This window comes from Ambystoma mexicanum, chromosome 2q (assembly GCF_040938575.1).
Source record: "Ambystoma mexicanum isolate Mex_15411 chromosome 2q, UKY_AmexF1_1, whole genome shotgun sequence".
In the NCBI taxonomy this organism is placed as follows: Eukaryota; Metazoa; Chordata; class Amphibia; order Caudata; family Ambystomatidae; genus Ambystoma; species Ambystoma mexicanum.
The window spans coordinates 217,481,353-217,498,970 of record NC_090924.1 but is presented as its reverse complement, the minus strand read 5'-3'; the positions used below and the strand labels follow the sequence as shown (position 1 = coordinate 217,498,970).

The following is a 17,618-nucleotide window of genomic DNA, read 5'->3' as shown; positions in this document are numbered from 1 at the left end:
GATTATCCAAGCAGATAGATAGATAAGACTACAAGCATCCTTCTCTCAGAGGGGAGGAAGGGCGGGCACATGTGAATCTACGCAGATACAAGCATCAGAAATACGATTACGCTGAGTAATTTATCCCTTCTGAGGCTTGTGAAATCTGCTTAGATCACATGCAGTGCATAGATTAGCGAGCAGTGTTAGAAGAAGGAGGTGGGATGTGAGAAGGGTCATGAGAAAATAAATGTCTTGGAACCGCTTGTCCCACTTGAGTATCTGTCTTGGAATGAGTGTCAATGCAGTAGTGCTGAGTAAAGGTTTGAATAGACCTCTATGTAGCTGCTTTGCAAATGGTTTCAAGGGGTACATTTGCAATGAAAGCCAGAGTGGCGCCAGTGCCTCTTGTAGAGTGGGCCCTTGGCATAAAAGGCAGAGTTTTATCTGAAAGGAAGTAACACAGCTGGATACATTTGACTATCCATTTTGAGATGGCACCTTTAGAGACGTGATCTCCTTCTCTGCCTGTAGCTACGGAGACGAACAGTTGATCTGTCTTCCTTAGCAGTCTGGTCTTGTCTACGTAGATGAGGACCGCTTTTCACACATCTAGTGGGTGTAGTTTCACCTCAGCAGAGCTTTTGGGTTCTTACATGAAGGCCGGTAGCTCAATGGACTGGTTAACATGGAATTTTGAAATGAACTTAGGTGAGAACCTAGGGTGAGTTCGGAGAACCAGTTTATCCTTATGAACAGTAAAGAAAGGATCCTGCACTGGCAGAGCCTGAATTTCACTTACCCTTCTTATGGATGTAATGGCTACTAAGAAGGCAGTTTTATAGGTCAGGTGTTTGAGACTAGCTTTATGCATGGGTTCAAAGGGGAGGGGGGCATGAGTTTAGCAAGCACCACATTAAGGTCCCATCCTGTTGGTGGGTTCGAAATTGGAGGGTGGAGTCTCTTTACCCCGTCCATAAAGGCTTTACCCACTGGTACTTTCCACCACAACACCTTGTTATGTGAGATAGTGTAGGCCGACAGCGCTGCCAGGTGTACCTTGAGTGAATTAAATACCAACCCTGCGTCCAGCAGGTGGAGCATGTAGGTGACAATATTGGAAGGAGTACAATCAACCGGGTTCATTTCTTTATTCTGGCACTAAATAACAAATCTCTTCCATTTATCAAAGTAACAGTGTCTTGTGTTTGGTTCCTTGATTCTTTTAGGATATCCATACATCTCTGTGGTAGATTGAGATGGCCAAACTATCACTTCAGGAGCCATGCTGCCAAGTTCATCGAGCTGGGTTGAGGATGCACTGTTTGTCCTTTGTGCTGGGACAGTAGGTTGTGCCAGCACGGGAGTCTGATGGGTTTGCAAGTTGCCATCTTGCGCAGGTGGGGGAACCCGGTTGTCTCGCCCACATGGGAGCAACTAGGATGAGCATCATCGATTCCCTGTACATCTTGTTGACCACCTTCCTCAACAGAGGGGTTGGTAGAAAAGCGTAGACAAACATCCCCGACCAGTTCATCCATAGAGCATTCCCCATAGAGTCTGGCTGGGGGAAACTGGATGCAAATCCTGGGCATTGTCTGTTTTCGCTTGTAGTGAATAGATCTATAGTGGGGAAACCCCACTGTGAGAAGAGGTCTCCTATGACTTCTTCGTGTAGACACCATTCGTGTTCTTCCGGAAGGGGGTCTCTGCTCAAAGCATCTGCTAGTGAATTGAGATCCCCTGGAACATGTTGAGATGACAGGTAAATGTTCCGTATGAGTGCCCATATCCAAATTTTCTGGGCAAGCCTGGACAGATTTGGCAAACGAGTGCCCCCCTGTTTGTTTATGTAAAACATTGCTGTCGTGCTGTCTGTTAGGATCTGCACTGACAGGTTCGACAGGTGGGGTTCGAACGCTCTAAGCGCTCTGAAGACTGCCAGAAGCTCTAGCAGATTGATGTGATTCTTGGCCACTGTGTGAGACCAGAGACCCTGAGCCGTGTGGTGAAGGAGGTGTGCTCCCCACCCTGACAGGGACGTGTCCGTAGTGACCACCGCCTGTATCTCTGGATCGTAAAAAGGATTTCCCCTTTGTCAGGTTCTCTCTTGTCCACCAGTGAAGACTTTGTACCAGTGTTGGCGAAACGACCACTAAATCGTCCCATTGACCACTTGCCTGAGACCACTGTTTCACCAACCATTCCTGCATGGGTCGCATGCGCAGGCGGGGAACCAGGTAAATACATGACGCCATCATGCCTAGCAAACACATTGCGATGTGCACCCTTATCTGGCGACCAGACTGATATTGAAGAATTTGCAGTAGTATATTCCGAATTCTTTCCTCAGATGGAAAGGCCAGCCCCTCTTGAGTGTTTAAGATAGCTCCTAGGAACTGTTTGGAGGTGCTTGGCACCAAGCTTGATTTTTTTCTCGTTGATTGAGAAACCCAAGGAGGTTGATCGTTCTTTGGATGTTGGATCTGCAAATTACTGGGGTCTCCCCCGTGATGAGCCAGTCGTCTAGGTAAGGGTACACAGGGATTGCCTCCCTGCGTAGGTGTGCCGCCACCACCGCCAGTACCTTGGTGAATACCCTTGGAGCTAAGGCTATACCGAAGGGCAGCACCTTGAACTGGTAAATTGCCAGGGTCTCTGCGAAAGTCGATCATTGTCCCACTGCTCAAACCAAACAAGCTGGATGCAGAATGTGGCTCATAATGTCCCCTGTAGTTGCTGAACCAATACGAGAAGATCCTGACAGCAGTCATGGCAAAAAGACTTAGACCGGTCATAGGCAAGCTTATACACCCAGATCAGACAGGATATGTCCCACAAAGGAACATTACTAATAACCTGCAGAGATTACACCATATAATAGATTATACCCAGAAGGATACACAGGAGGTAGCAGTAGTGTCACTGGATGCAGTAAAGGAATTCGATTTACTCAGAAGGCTGTGGGTGCTAGCGGTCCTGAAAGAATTTGGTAATGGGCCCACATACATCAAATGGGTGAGGCTGTTGTATAATGAGCCGATATCAAGAGTTAAAATAGGCGCTATGGTGTCTGAGCAGTGGCGGCTAAGTAAGGGCACGAGACATGGGCTGCCCATGGTCGGCATGCTCTTTATCTTAGCGCTGGAACCACTAGCGGTCTATTTATGGGAGGAATATGGAGAGGTGGGTATAAGCACCTCAGGGGGAGGCAACTGATTTCGCTGTATGCAGATGATATTCTGCTATATCTACAGTACACAGAGGAGAATTTACAATATGTCTTAGATGTGATGGACTGGTATGCAACACTCTCGGGTATAACTATAAATCCCCAAAAGTCGAGTCTGTACCCCCTGGGAGTGTATGTGGGGAAGCCAGTACACCAGTTACCAGTGTTACAGACTAAGTGGGAAATAGTGACGTTTAGATACCTGGGGGTAGATATATACCACGACCCGCAGTTAGAACATATACATAACACAGTGAAAGCAGTGGATAGGATCGAGAATTGTATGGTGTTCTGGTCTAGACTACCATTATCCATGATTGGGCGAGCAGCTTCATTGAAGATGGTGGTGCTGCCGACAATACTACATTATTTAGCAAATGTCCCATTTGCGATACGCAAGACATTTTTTAGGAAATTTCAGGGTATATGCAGGAGCTTCATATGGCACAATTCAAGGTGTAGAGTGGTGCTGCAGAAACTGCAGAATTCATACGAGCAAGGAGGTATAAAGTTGCCCAATTCTGAGGTATACTTTATGCCTAGTCAGGTGCAATTTGTGGCCAAACGGCTATCAGACGGACAGACACCTGAATCAAGGCTGCTAAGTACAGAATGTGCTCCGATCTTTTTGAACGAAGTGATTCGGTTACCCGATTCACGCAAGAACAGCAGGAATCTACTGTTGCGCCTGGGGCGCACGATGTGGCACAAAGCATGTCGAGCAATTGCTACCGCAGCACCGTATTCCCCACAGATACCACTGGTGGCGCTGGAAGGAGCAGACAAACGCGTTAGGCTGAGTGTGAGGAGATGGTGGGAACCAATGGGAGTAGCAATGGTGGCAGAAATACTGAAAGAGGGTAGGCCCAAAGAGTTTGAGGAGCTGAGGGGGGACACAGGAGTACACTGGAGGCAGCACATTACATATTCCCGACTCTTAAAGAACCTAAGGCGGAGGTGGCCAGAGACCGAGACGCCCCTACAAGTGGAAGAGATTATAGAAACCTTTTATGACGTGTCAGACGGAGGACATGAAGTCTCGCGTATATATGAGCTAATGATGTCTAAAGTGGGGGAAGATATGGGAAAAAAGAGGCAGCAGTGGGAGGCAGAATTAATGGAGCCAATGTCAGATGAGATGTGGAACAGAGTGTTGGGGTACCACAAAAAGGTGTCAAGAAATGCACAACTACAACAGATTCAGCTGTACGTTACCCACAGAGCATACCTGACCCTGAATAAAGTAGCCAAATTCAACCTTGAGAATGTGCGGGGAGGTGAATGCAGATCTAGTGCACATGTTCTGGGCTTGCGCAGTGATTGGCAGATTTTGTGGTGAGGTAGCCCAAACACTGGCAAAAGCAGAGATTACCCGGATGTTGGATCCCAAAAGGCTTGTCTATTAGGAGGTTTCCCAACACTTAAAAAAGCTAAACATGTGAGCAAACTTAAGGATTTAGCATACATACTAGCAAAACGCAGAATGCTGATGGGATGGAAAGCACGAACGAGGCTGGCAGTGGGAGTATGGTGGAGGAATCTGTTAAAATGGGCCAATGCAGAGTCTGTAGTGTGGCAGGAAGCGAGAGGCAGAAACCCGGAACAGGAGGAGGGTGGATTGGAGGCTTGGAGGGAATTAATAGCTGATCTGGCAGACACAGAACAGGTTGGACTGTACCTGAACGCAACGAACTTCAAACAGAGTATAGCATGGAGAGCCGCGCATTGGGAAGAGATGCATGGAAGGATGCGTGCGACGTAGACTTGGATGGGAGGGGGGTGTTTTGGTGTGAAAGGGGAAATAAAACAAAGGAACACGTAACTTACCTGTAACTGTTGTTCTCCAGCATGGGTCTGGCATGGATTGACATGCTCATGAATATTCCCCGTCAGGCTGGGAATCCTCGGTAAAGAAAAAATCAGTTTCAGTTTCATTTCTGAACTGTCTTTCAACTAGTAACCCATCACTGGCCTCTGGGTCATACTGCCCCCAGCCAATGACTGCCCTCTACCTAAGCCCCTCCTCCGGCAGGGATCTTCAGATTTGGTAGCACGTAAAGTAGCAGTAGGACCAAGAGAAGAGCCGCAGAGGGGTAGGCGGGAGGGTTCGCATGTGAATCCATGCCAGACCCATGCTACAGTAAGTAACTTGTTCCTTCTCCAGCATGGGGTCTGGCATGGATTCACATGCTCATGAATACATAGCAGTACACACATGCACAACCACGGGAGGTGGCAAGGCTCAACATTAAGAATTTCCCCAACTCAACATTAAGCATCTCTTACCGCCTCACCAGGCTCACCTTCAGGCGAACAGGTAGCGCAGCACTGCCTGGCCGTCTCTGGACTCCTGCCTGGAATCCCGGTCGAGGCAGTAGAATCTCGTGAAGGTGTGCGTCGACCTCCACGTAGCAGCCCTGAAGATGTCCAGCAGGGGCACACCAGACAGGAACGCTGTGTTAGCAGCAATCGCTCTGGTCGAATGGGCTCTCGGACGGCTGGGCAAGGGTCGGTTTGCCAACCGGTGACAGTGCATGATGCAGCCGGTGAGCCATCTGGAAATGGAAGCCTTCGAGAGGGCCTTCCCTTGGTTCACAGGTCCAAAGTTCGCCAACAGCTGTGATGTCTTCCGAAAACTCTTTGTGCGGTCCACGTAGAACTTCAGCGCTCTAGCCACATCCAGCGAGTGCAAAGTCCTCTCAGCCGGCGACGAAGGCGACTGGAAGAAAACAGGTAACACCAAGGGCTCGTTGAGATGGAAGTCCGACGACACCTTGGGCATGAAGGAGGGGTGCGTCCTCAGCACCACCCTTGTCTCATGGAATGTCAGGTATGGATGTTTACAAGAGAGGGTCTGGATCTTTGCCACTCGTCGTGATGAGGTGATGGCCACGATAAACGCTGGCTTCTACAACAGGAACTTCAACGGTGCCGATGCAGCTGCTCGAATGGGGCCCCCCTGAGCCTGGTCAGCACCACGTTGAGCTCCCACGCCGGGGCCAGAGCCTTCACCGGCGGAAACAATCGGAACAGTCCTTTCATGAACTCCTTCACCACGCGATGAGACCATAGAGATGACCGCCCAGGAGTTCTGGTGTAGCGGGGGATAGCCGCCAGATGGATCTTGATGGAGGCATGTGCCAGCCCCTCCTTGGCCAGCGATAGCAAGTATGGCAGCACTTGAGGGGTCGTAATCCGCAGAGGGTTAATCTTCTGTGCACGGCACCAGACAGAGAACCTCTTCCATTTGTGTCCATAGCACGTGGACAGTCGAGGACGCCCTGGCCTTTGCAAGCACCTCCTTGCAGTCTGCCGGGATATCGTATCCTCCGAACTCTAGTGCTGCAGGAGCCAGGCCTGCAGGTTCAGCGACCCCGGGTCGTGGCGGAGGATGGTGCCTCCTTCCCTGGCGAGAAGATCCGCGTCCGTCTGCAGTTTGACTGGGGGGGGGGGGCGCTGACATGTCCAGAAGGTCCGGGAACCAAATCTGCCTCGGCCACGCAGGTGCGACGAGAATCATCTTGTACCGGGATGGTCCGAGTTGACCGAGTCACAGCAGCAATGGTGGGAACGCATACAGGAACAGGCCGTCCCAGGGGAATGAGAAGGCATCGCCCATGCTCCCTGGCTGGGGAAACCGGCCGGCGAACCTCCGGCACTTGTTGTTCGTCGCCGTCGCGAATAGGTCATCTGGGGATTGCCCCATCATCGGAATAGGAGATCCACTTGATCCTGCCGCAGCTCCCACTCGTGTCGCGGGACGAACTGAAGGGAGAAATGCAGGCCCTGCAATCTAGCATATCCAAGATGTTTCAGGACCAGTTTCAGCTTCTTCGGGCGGATCTTAATGCGGCGATGGGAGAAATCAAACAGGAACTGCGACAGCAGGGTGAGAGGATGGAATTTGCTGGAGAGAGGGCTACAAGAGCTGGATAAGGAGGTATCCGCGAATAGCGAAGCAATAGAGCATCTGGATGTAGCCACTCGTAACCTGGAGGCCCAGGTTGAAGATATGGAGAATAGATCTCGACGAGTGATCATCCGAATTAAAATGCTTCCAGAGACAGTCCAGGATAAGGACCTCAGGAGGGTCGCCCAATCGATTTCTGCGGAAATCCTGGGGTCCTCGGCCCCGGAGGAGATCGAGCTGGATCACATACACAGAGTGGGCAGAGGGGGCTGGGGCCCCAGGCCAGGCCCTGGGATGTCCTGGCGGCGTTTGCCAGATATGCCTAAAAGGAAGAAATTCTCCAGGAGGCGAGGAAGTAGGAACTGATAAAGTATCAGGAGCACCGCCTAGCGCTATTCCAGGACCTGGCGGCAAGTACTTTGGTGAAGAGGAAGCTGATGGCCCCGATCATCAAGGTGTTGAATGAGAAAGGGATCAAATTTAGATGGACATTTCCCTTTGGCCTGGTGTTTGATTGGGGAGGGACTCAGAAGCGAATCACCACGGTCCAGGAGGGCGTAAGCTTTTTGGGCCTCGAGGTTGATGAGGTCCCCATTAGCTCTGGGAGGTCAGCTGCAGCAGTTACCCTGGAAGCAAGGCCATGGATGTGGTCTACGGTGGGGGAGAAGAGAAGGAGGGTGAGACAACGAGGCACAAGGCGGTTTGGGGGAAATCCGGGTAACCCCTCGGAGGGGGACCAAGCAGCACTGGGAGAGTCTCATATATAGATTTGGATCAAGGGTGGTGGGCCACCAAAAGGAGTTATGGGGCAGGAGGGAGGACCCATCTGTGAATCGGTAAGGGTGAGGTTACCCGAGGGGAGAGGAGGGGGGAGGCGGGAAGGGTATGCTCTTCAGGAGGGGGAGGGGGCATGGGGGGTTAGGGAGGGTGGAGGTAGTCGGGCAGCAGGTGAGGTGGACAGGGTTCAAAAGATGTTGGTTAGTCACTGCCCTTACAGGTCGGATGGTCGACTGGAAGGCGGAGTTGGTTGCGTGGACAGCCCGCAGCGGGGGCGGCCATCTGTGGGGGGGGCTTCCGGGGACTCAGGGCTTTCTTTGCCCGATCCGCTATAACATAATTTCAAGTGTTTAACACACAATGTGCGGGGCCTTAATACCCCCCAGAAAAGGAAGAAGCTAGAACACTTTACTAGGAAGGAGAACCCGGATTTCTTGGGTTGCAGGAAACGCACCTTCGACCTACGGATCAGGGCCGTCTTAAACTCCGGGGCTACGACCAGATCTTGCACGCATCGGGGGGACCGGGTCCGGGGGAGTTGCTTTAGCGATCAAAGCATCAGTGGGCCTCAAGATATCGGAGAGTGTACGAGACAAGGTGGGTAGATACATCTTGGCTATAGGATCGTATCAAGGGAGACAGTACACATTAGTGATAGCGTACGGTCCGAATGCAGGGCAAGAGGACTTTTTGAGGAGACTCCTGGGACTGATAGAGGAGAAAGCGCAGGGCCATATTATCTTAATGGGGGACCTCAATATAGCGTGGGAGAGGGTTACGGACCGCTCGGGTCATCCAAGGGGAGGCGGTGGGGCGGTGATGTCGGTGGATCTCCGGAATCAAATACAGGAAGCTGGATTAAGGGATGTCTGGCGCGAGATAAAGGGCGAGGAGGAGGAGGGATATAACTTTGTCGGGAGTTCACGGTTCGCAGTCAAGGATCGACTATATCCGGGTTTCCTCATGTCTGGTGGGAAGGGTACGGGAGGTCGCGACAGGACCCATTGGCATCGCGGATCATAAGGTAGTTTCAATGGTTTTGGACCTGGGGCCGAGGGAAAGAGGGGTATGGTCCTGGAGATTTCCGGGTCATCTCCTCAGAGACCCGATTCTCAGACAGGATATAGAGGGGAAGATCAAAGACTTATTCAATAACAACTGTAAGGGAGATACGGGGGAGGAGATGAGATGACATGCCTTTAAAGCTGTGTTACGGGGGAACTCATAGCGCTGGCGGCACATAGAGAGAGGCAATTGAGAGTGTTGAAAGTGAAACTGGAGGGGGAGGTGGAAAAGGCGCGACGGGGGGCTGGGGCGGTGCCGTCCAGGTCTTCTATGAGGGGAAAAGGGCGGAGGGGGCTCTCCTGCGAGTACGACATTACTATGCAAAAGCCAATAAAGCAGATGCTATCCTCACGCGTGATTTTTGCGAGGGGTTAAGGCCAAAAATGCGATTACTGCCCTGAGGACAGAAAGGAGGGGGGGGGCGGTGAGAGGGGGGGTGAGGGTCGTGGAGGCAGGGGAGGTTAGGGAAGCATTGGCTTCTATTTATAAGGCTCTTTATACATCGCGGAAGGCTTACAGGACGATTTCCTGGATAAGATTGGGCTGGAGAGGATAGGGAGTGAAGCACGGGAGGAGCTGGACGGGGAAATTACAGAGGAGGAGGTGAGGAGGGTGATTGGGGGTTACCGCTGAATAAGGCACCGGGCCCTGATGGATATAGCGCAATCTTTTATAAAAACCTTTGTGAACATCCTGGCCCCGCAGCTGACGCACCTTTTTAACGTCTTTCGGGAGATGGGGAGAATTACCCCCTCCATGGAAGAGGCTCGGCTAACCCTTGTTCTCAAGGCGGGTAAGAACCCGGAGGAACGAACATCTTATAGGCCTATAGCGCTGATTAATATCGATGCAAACATTTTCACAAAGGTTTTGGCGAGAAGGCTAGAGGGTTTCCTCCCCGACTTGGTTTACCCTGACCAAGCAGCGTTTGTTATGGGTCGGCAGACTGCGGACAATATACGAAGAATTGCGCATCTGGTGGAAAAGTCTCATAGAACGGACACTCCTGCGGTCCTCCTTTCGTTAGATGCTGAAAAAGCCTTTAACCGCGTGGAGTGGTCCTTTCTATTTAAGGTAATGCAGAGGATGGGCATCGATTGGAGCTTTTTGCGCATGGTTCAGGCCAATTATCAGACACCTAAGCTGAGAATATCGGTGAATGGAACGATGTCTAGACTAGTTGGGGTGACCAGGGGGACCAAGCAAGGCTGCCCTTTGTCCCCCATGCTTTATGCGATTTACTTGGAGCCTCTCTTGCAGGCGATCAGAGAGGCAAGGGGGATAAGGGGTATTCCTTTTGGGGGGACAGAGCAGAAGGTTGCGGCATTCGCGGATGACCTTCTAGCTCTTACGGCCCCTTCTTCATCTATCCAACTGAGCAGGAGCCTGTTAGAATCTTTCGGGGAGGCTTCGGGCCTTCGGATTAATTACGCAAAGTCTGATCTTTTGAATCTGACGGTACAGGGCGCCGAGCAGACTGATCTGAGGGAATATACCCCGTTTATCTGGAGTCCAACTGGTATAAAGTACCTTGGGGTGAAAATTACGCCGAGGTTGGCGGGATGGTACAGGGCGAACTATCCCCCATTATTAAAAAGCATCGAAGGGGATTTTCGCCGGTGGAGAACTCTCCCGATAACGTGACTAGGTAGGCTGGCAACAGTCAAAATGGTAACGTTACCCTGCCTGCTGTACCTGTTCCAGGCAATTCCTCAGGGGGTCCCCAGGGTTTTCTTTAAGAAGTTGGATCTACTCACCAGAAACTTCCTGTGGGCTGGGAAAAAAACCACAGATTAGCAAGCAAATATTGCAGGCTCCTAGGCGGGAAGGGGGTCTAGCGCTTCCGAATTTTCAACGGTACTATGAGGCGGCCCAATTAAGGGTGGTGAGGGAATGGCTGTGTGAGGGGGAGCCCGCTCAAAATAAGCAGTGGGTGAAGATGGATAGGGCGGTGGTGCACTGTAGCCTTGCGGTGGTTCTATGGCTTCCGAAGGGGCTGCGTCCTGGTCACATTTATGAGAGCACCATTACTGGCTTGATGGTTCGGAACTGGGACAAATTGGTCAAAAGCAATGGGATTACGACATTTCCTTCTCCATACACGCCCCTCTTTTGCAATAGAGAGTTTACTCCGGGAATCGAAGAGGGGGCTTTCCACCAATGGGAGGACGGAGGCTGTAGGTGGCTGGTAGACATGTTCCGAGAGGGGCAGATTCTCTCGTTTGAAGACTGTAAAAAGGAGTACGGGGTGGGGGAGGGGGAGAGTCTCCGGTACGCGCAGCTGCACCACTGGGTTATGTACCCGGTAAATAGGCTGGCAGCCACTAGGGGAAGAACGAGGTTCGAAAGGTTTCTGCACTCGGCCGATGGGTCTAAGGGTCTTACTTCCAATCTTTAAAAGATACTAGACGAAACTCCGGATAGGACCCCATGGCAGTACATGCAGAGATGGGATCAGATGTTAGGTAGACCAATAGAGCGGGAGGAATGGGAGCGTCTGTTGCGGGTAATCCCCAAGTTAGCGAAAGCCTCCCAGATCCAGGAAATGTGGTACAAGATCTTATTCGGTTGGCACTACACCCCAGCCAGGCTCAAAGAGATCCTTCCTACGACATCGGGGGAAGTGTTGGAGGGGATGTGGGATGGAGGGTACGGCACAGCGTATCTGGTGGGAGTGCCCACGTATTAAACCCTTCTGGGTAGAGGTGCAGAGGGCTCAGGAGCAGATAAGTGAGCCGGGAATCAGTAGGTCTCCAGAGGAGATTATTCTGGGTGTGGGGAGGGGCCCAAATCACAGGAGAAAGCAAGAGTGATCTATGTCTTGGCTGCTATGACAGTGATAGCTCAGAGGTGGAGGAGTGGAGAGGTCCCTCTTCTTCAGGATTGGCTGCGGAAGCTTTGGGACATTGTGTCTCTGGAATGGGCCACTTACGCAAAGGATAATAAGCTGCAGTCCTTCGCAGGAGATTGGGAGGAAACCTTGTGTTTTTTGCAAGATGACTTTCGTATCGGCTGGCGGCCTCAACGCTTGCTATTACTGGACCTGGGGTGAGCACTGGTGGAGGGAAGGGGAAAAGGGGGGGACTGACAACGCAAGGAGCCGGGGACTATTTGGACTACTTGAACCGTGTCCATCTTTGACAGTGACAATTTAAGCTTCCTGGGAGGGGGTGTTGGGGGAGGGGGGAGTTTGGGGATACAAGTCTCTTTGTTTGAAATTAATAAAAAGAAGTTTAAAAAAAAAAAAGACTGGGGATGTGAAAGTATGCATCCTCCAAGTTCAGTGACAATAGGAAGTCGCCTTCCTTCAGCTGTCCCAGCACGTGCTGGAGGGTGACCGTCCGGAACTTCTGGAACTTGATGTACATGTTTAGACGACGAAGGTCCAGGATGGGTCACCAACCGCCGGTCTTCTTCCAAACGAGGAAGTACCGCGAGTACACTCCGGAGCCCCGGAGTTTCTTTGGGACAAACTCAATGGCTCCCTTTCTTAGCATCGCTCGTACCTCCAGCAGCAGTTGAGGGACGTGGTTTTCTTTCCTGGCCATGGGTGGAATATGGGGACACCTCTTTTGAAATTCCAGGGTGTGCCCGCGGGCCAGGGCATCCAGCACCCAATGGTCAGTGGAGATGGACTCCCACACGCTGACGAATTTTGCCAGTCGGCCTCCCATCGGGGTGCTCAGGTGGGGGCCTGATACCACGGCCGGTTCAATCCTGTTTCGTCGTGGCCTTGCCTCCTTGGCCTCCTTGGCGACGACGGGATCCTCCTGTCTTGCCGCATCCTCTGTAGGCCTCCTGCAACAAGGAGCGGGCCGCTTGGCGGTACGACGAGGAACCACCGCCAAATCGTTTGGAGGCACCTTGCTTGCCTCCGGAATTCCGAAAGGACGGCCGTCGTTGTTGAAGAACACCCAAGGCCCGATCCGTCTCAGTGTCCGCCTTGATGGCCTGTAGTGACATGTCCACCATCATGCCGAACAGGTTGTCCCCATCGAAGGGCATGTCCAGAACCCTGGTCTGCATGTCCTGACGGAAATCGGTGGCCTTGAGCCAACCGTGCCGGTGAAGGCAAACGCTATTGCCCATCTGACGAAAGCCGGTGTCAGCGATGTCCGTGGCCACCATAATGGTGTGGCCCGACGCCACTTCGTCTTCCTGTAGGATTTCCAGGGCCTCAGCCCTCTTGTCGTCCGGGAGGAAGTCCAGCAATGGAGCGATCTTGAACCACAGCTCCCTGTCGTAGCGTGCCATGATTGCGAGGGCGTTGGCCGCTCTAATCGTCGTCGCCGACCAGATGACCCGCCGTCCCATGGCGTCCAGCTTCTTCCCCTCGCCGTCTGGCGGGGATGTTGAAGTTGAAGCCGTCGCCCCCGCCGCTTTCTTCTTGGCCGCCGCAGAGACCACTGAATCTGGGGACGGCTGTGCCCTAAGGCAGATAGGGGCGGAGTCCGGGACCCGGTACTTCTTCTCGTAATGGTCTCTCTTAGCAGGAGCCGTGGACTGGTTCTTCAGGAGCGCCAGCCCCTCGTCATCCAGTAACGGGACTGAGAGGACAGTCTTCCTCTTGGCCTCCCGCCGTTGATAGAGGAAACCTTCCTTCTTATGTTCTTCAGGGCAGAACTGGAAAAGCTTAGATGCCCTGGTGATCATGCCATGGAAAGAGCAAATCTCGTCGGGGGGGAGGGGCCTAGGGGTTGGTGAAGGGAGGTCCATTGCGTCGTCACCACTGTCGTTGTCCATCCCCGTCGTCGCCGTCTCCGTTCCCGTCTCATACCTCGGAGGAGGGGATGGGGTGAAGGCAGGTAGGGGGGAGGAGGATGGACTTGTCTCCGCTTGTTGGGCGGACTCCCTGACGGACCAGGCCCCACTGGGTCTTCGGAGGGGGTAAGGGCATCCTTGTCCTTATCTCCGTGCAAAGGTTCTGTATAGCCATCAAGATAGCTCCTGAATTGTCTGGTGGTACGGGCACCGGCTGCAACGTGACCTACGGGTGGGGTGTGGGGTCCTCCACGGCCCCATCTTCCTCGTCGGCCTCGTCGGGATCCTTCCCATGGACCCTGGATTCCTCGAACTTCCTGTCCAGGATCCTTTGGACGCTCGCCAACTCATCCACATAGGTGGTTTTCGTGTCCGTTATGGCTACCGTGCCCCCCTCTTTCTCCTGCTGGGGTTTCACGGGGGTCTTCTCGATGGGCAGAAAAGAGGATTCCCTCCGGGGTGGCAGGAAAACCCTAGCCCCTGAGAGCGTCTCCACTGGGGAAGCCTCTGTAGGTTTCGCCAGGGCCGCCACGACTCCCTCAATCGAGGCCTTAGCCGGGTGAATCAGGGCCTTTACGACCTTGGGCGTGCCTGAGGCCTTCACCTTGGTGGGAGGGTCACCGCCTCGCTCCCCCTCGGCTGTCTCAAATCGGGATCGACCGGGGTTTCTCCCGAAGTTTACCCGGGTTCTCCGACTTCGCTTCACTGAGCCAGAGCGTTGGCTCGTGTTTGATGGCGTCTGTGATAATGTGCCCTGCCTGGCAGCCGAGGAGCCCGACCGATCGGCGCTCCCGGTGCCTGCGGTGCTTTGCCTTTTGTTGGGCCCCTGTCGCCGGAGCGCCCTCAAAGGTCTTAGAAGACCGCTCGGATTTCTTCTTCTTCTCACCCGCTGCTGGGCTCTTCCCCTCCAGCCAGTTGGTGCGTCGAATACGACGATCCTTCATTGTCCGTTCGGACATATTCTTACAAAACGCACAGTCCTTCTCCACGTGCGATTTGTCGTCATGAAGGCAGTAGAGGCACCGAGAGTGCTCATCCTCCTTAAAGACGTTCTGAAGTCTGCATCCAGGGCAGCTCCTGAACAGCTTAGATACAACTTGCGTCATGCTTCCTTTGTCCTGGGCCATGTCCACGCGGGGTAGGCCTCAAAGATCTTCTGGAATCCTCAGAGATGTGGAAAACACGATGAAAAAATGCCCTTGAGGGTTGTAGAAAATTCCGAAAACGGGTCCCCGTTGATCGGAAGTAGAATCGGTAGAGCTTGAGGCTCGATTGGCCGAAAATATAAGAGTAAACTCTTTGAAAAAACGCAAAACGCAGTAAAAGCTCGAGAGCTACAGCATGAGGACTCAACACTTGAACGTGTGGTAAAAATCTGAAGATGGCTGCCAGAGGAGGGGCTTAGGTAGAGGGCAGTCATTGGTTGGGGGCAGTATGACCCAGAGACCAGTGATTGGTTACTAGTAGAAAGACAGTTCAGAAACGAAACTGAAACTGATTTTTTCTTTACCGAGGATTCCCAGCCTGATGATGGGGAATATTCATGAGCATGTGAATCCATGCCAGACCCCATGCTGGAGAGAAACAGTAATATGATGGAATGTGTAATGTCTGCATTGAACCATGGTTGCAAAGTGGTATGTTCATTAGTATAAAAACAATAAAAATTGTTTTAAAAAAAAGGGAAGCGGAAAAAGCCTCATTGACGGCTCCTATAACGGCGGAATTAATTCAGAATGCTGTAGGGACACTGCCCAGTGGTAAGGCCCCACAGGAGGATGGGTTACGGCAGGTTTTCTAAGACTTTCCTACAGGTATTGGTCCCATTTATGACGGAAATGTTCAACGAGATAATGAAGACAGGGAATGCGCCAGAGTCTTTCTCAGGGCTTTAATCCCGGTGATACCTAAAGAGGGGAAGGACCTTGAAGTCCCCTACAAGCCCACTTCAGCCTTACTTATAACATTGGATTTGCATAACATTTAGGCTGTATGTCGATTAAGGAAGTAATTCTTGAAAATGCAAAATATATAGATGTACTAAGTTTAGCCATTGTTTACCCTTTGTTGCACACAAGCTTATCTCTTTGTGTATTTGCTTTGTTTGTTGTCACTGTGTTATTTACACACTGTTCTCTATGAAAGAATCACATTGTATGGTCCTGTGGACGCTTTAAAAGTCCTGACTAAGTCTAAGATGTACACAGCAAAAATCGAGTACAAAAAACACTTGCAGCTAATTAATACAAGCTGTACCGATACTAATAAATCACAATGAGTTTCTCTATGTTACGCTCAGGTGCTCAGTGACACAAAATATATTTATGTCTTGATGTTATACAATTTAAGAATCAATATTGCATTGGAAATTGTTGCAAAATTCTAAACACTGACGGCAGGTCGCCCCCTATTCCAAACCTATTTTCAGCACATAGTCCTGCCGGTTTTAGGGCTCTCTCCCCAGTTATCTGTAATACAACTGATAATAAAGCCAAATAAAAAAGAATTTAAAAAACAAGCTGTGAGAAGATACATTTGGGACTCTGAGATTGTTCAGGAATTCTGCGTGTTCTATAGACAATTGTTTCCTCTCAGATACATGTTTCAGAACAGGTGATCGATCAATATTTGGATGAAGTTGCAATATACTCGTGCTCAGATGAGAAGAAGGAGTAGCTAGGCCGCCCCATAACACTGGAGGAGGTCATGGAGGCGATAAAGTCCCCATCGTCAGGTAAAGCCCCCGGTCCGGACGCGTATACGGCTGAAGTGTACAAACACTTCGCTAAGAAGCTAGCTCCCCACTTACTGGAAGTATACCATCAAAGTGTGGAAGACGGCCAGCAACCAGACTCCCTCAGGGAGGCGATGGTGGTTGGTCGGTTGGAGCCAGACAAGGAAGCAAATTATTACTCCTCGTACTGACCCATATCCCTCATCAACTTTGATAATAGGATCTTGGCCAAGTTATTAGCCTCTAGACTGGCGCCGCTAAACGGTAAAGGCGGACCAGTCAGGATTTATACCGGGACACTCTACCTCATACGGGCTGCGCAGAATGTTTGAGCTAATGTCCTCAGTGCAGCACCATGTTCTTACCCCTATGATTGTAAAGTGATCTGTTGCTTCCCGAAGCTACGTCTGCACTCAATGAATACACTAATTATAATAATCATTATGCAGCAACACTGCTAATTTTTCTACCACTGGTAAGGGTTGAGGGCCTATACCAGTGATGGAGGCCAGAACTCTAATGGGCAAGTGATTTCTCTATTTCCGACCACCAAGAAGGGTTTAGATTTAGACGTTTTAGACAATCATTTACTTACCGGTATGAGACATTGTGAGAAACTCGGCACCGGGTCCTGAGAATCTGTTTTAAGTTTCAATAAAATGTGCATTTCATTGGAATTACACAACAACACTAAAGAATCGAAAGATCTTAAGTAATTGGGAGACATACATGTTCAATAATAATGTGGACAACAGGAGCTCTGCGAGACCAAGCACTGCATTTACATGTCAAGTGAGTGTAACGACCCAGAGACTATCTGTCCCAGTCTGTCAAAACAGATGACACCCAGCTCAGGGCAGTCGCTGTGACCCTTGATGGGAGGCAGCCAAGCAAGATGCTAAGGCTTACGGTGTCATAAGCTGCTGGGAGGTGAAGAAGAATTAGAGTTCCATGCCATACTCTTCCATACTTGATGACTGGCAGAGAAGGTGAAAATAACAACTGTGTCTGATCCCTGGCAAAGGGTGAATCGTTTAAAAATATGCCTAGGTAGCTTCATATTGGTTAGTGAAATCAGACAATGCAGCCGACGCCTCGGCCATCTCAGAAACGACATGGCATCTGCGCAGTCGCCCAGATGGTACTGACAGCCTAGAGTC

The 17,618-nt window shown here is 51.2% G+C and overlaps 1 protein-coding gene across 3 annotated transcripts in view; it reads right to left on the bottom strand.

Annotated features, from left to right (window-relative positions):
* Window positions 1–17,618, bottom strand: part of VPS35L (VPS35 endosomal protein sorting factor like) — a 1,734,364-nt gene that overhangs the window by 1,536,893 nt on the left and 179,853 nt on the right. The gene's annotated exons all lie outside the window — the stretch shown is intronic.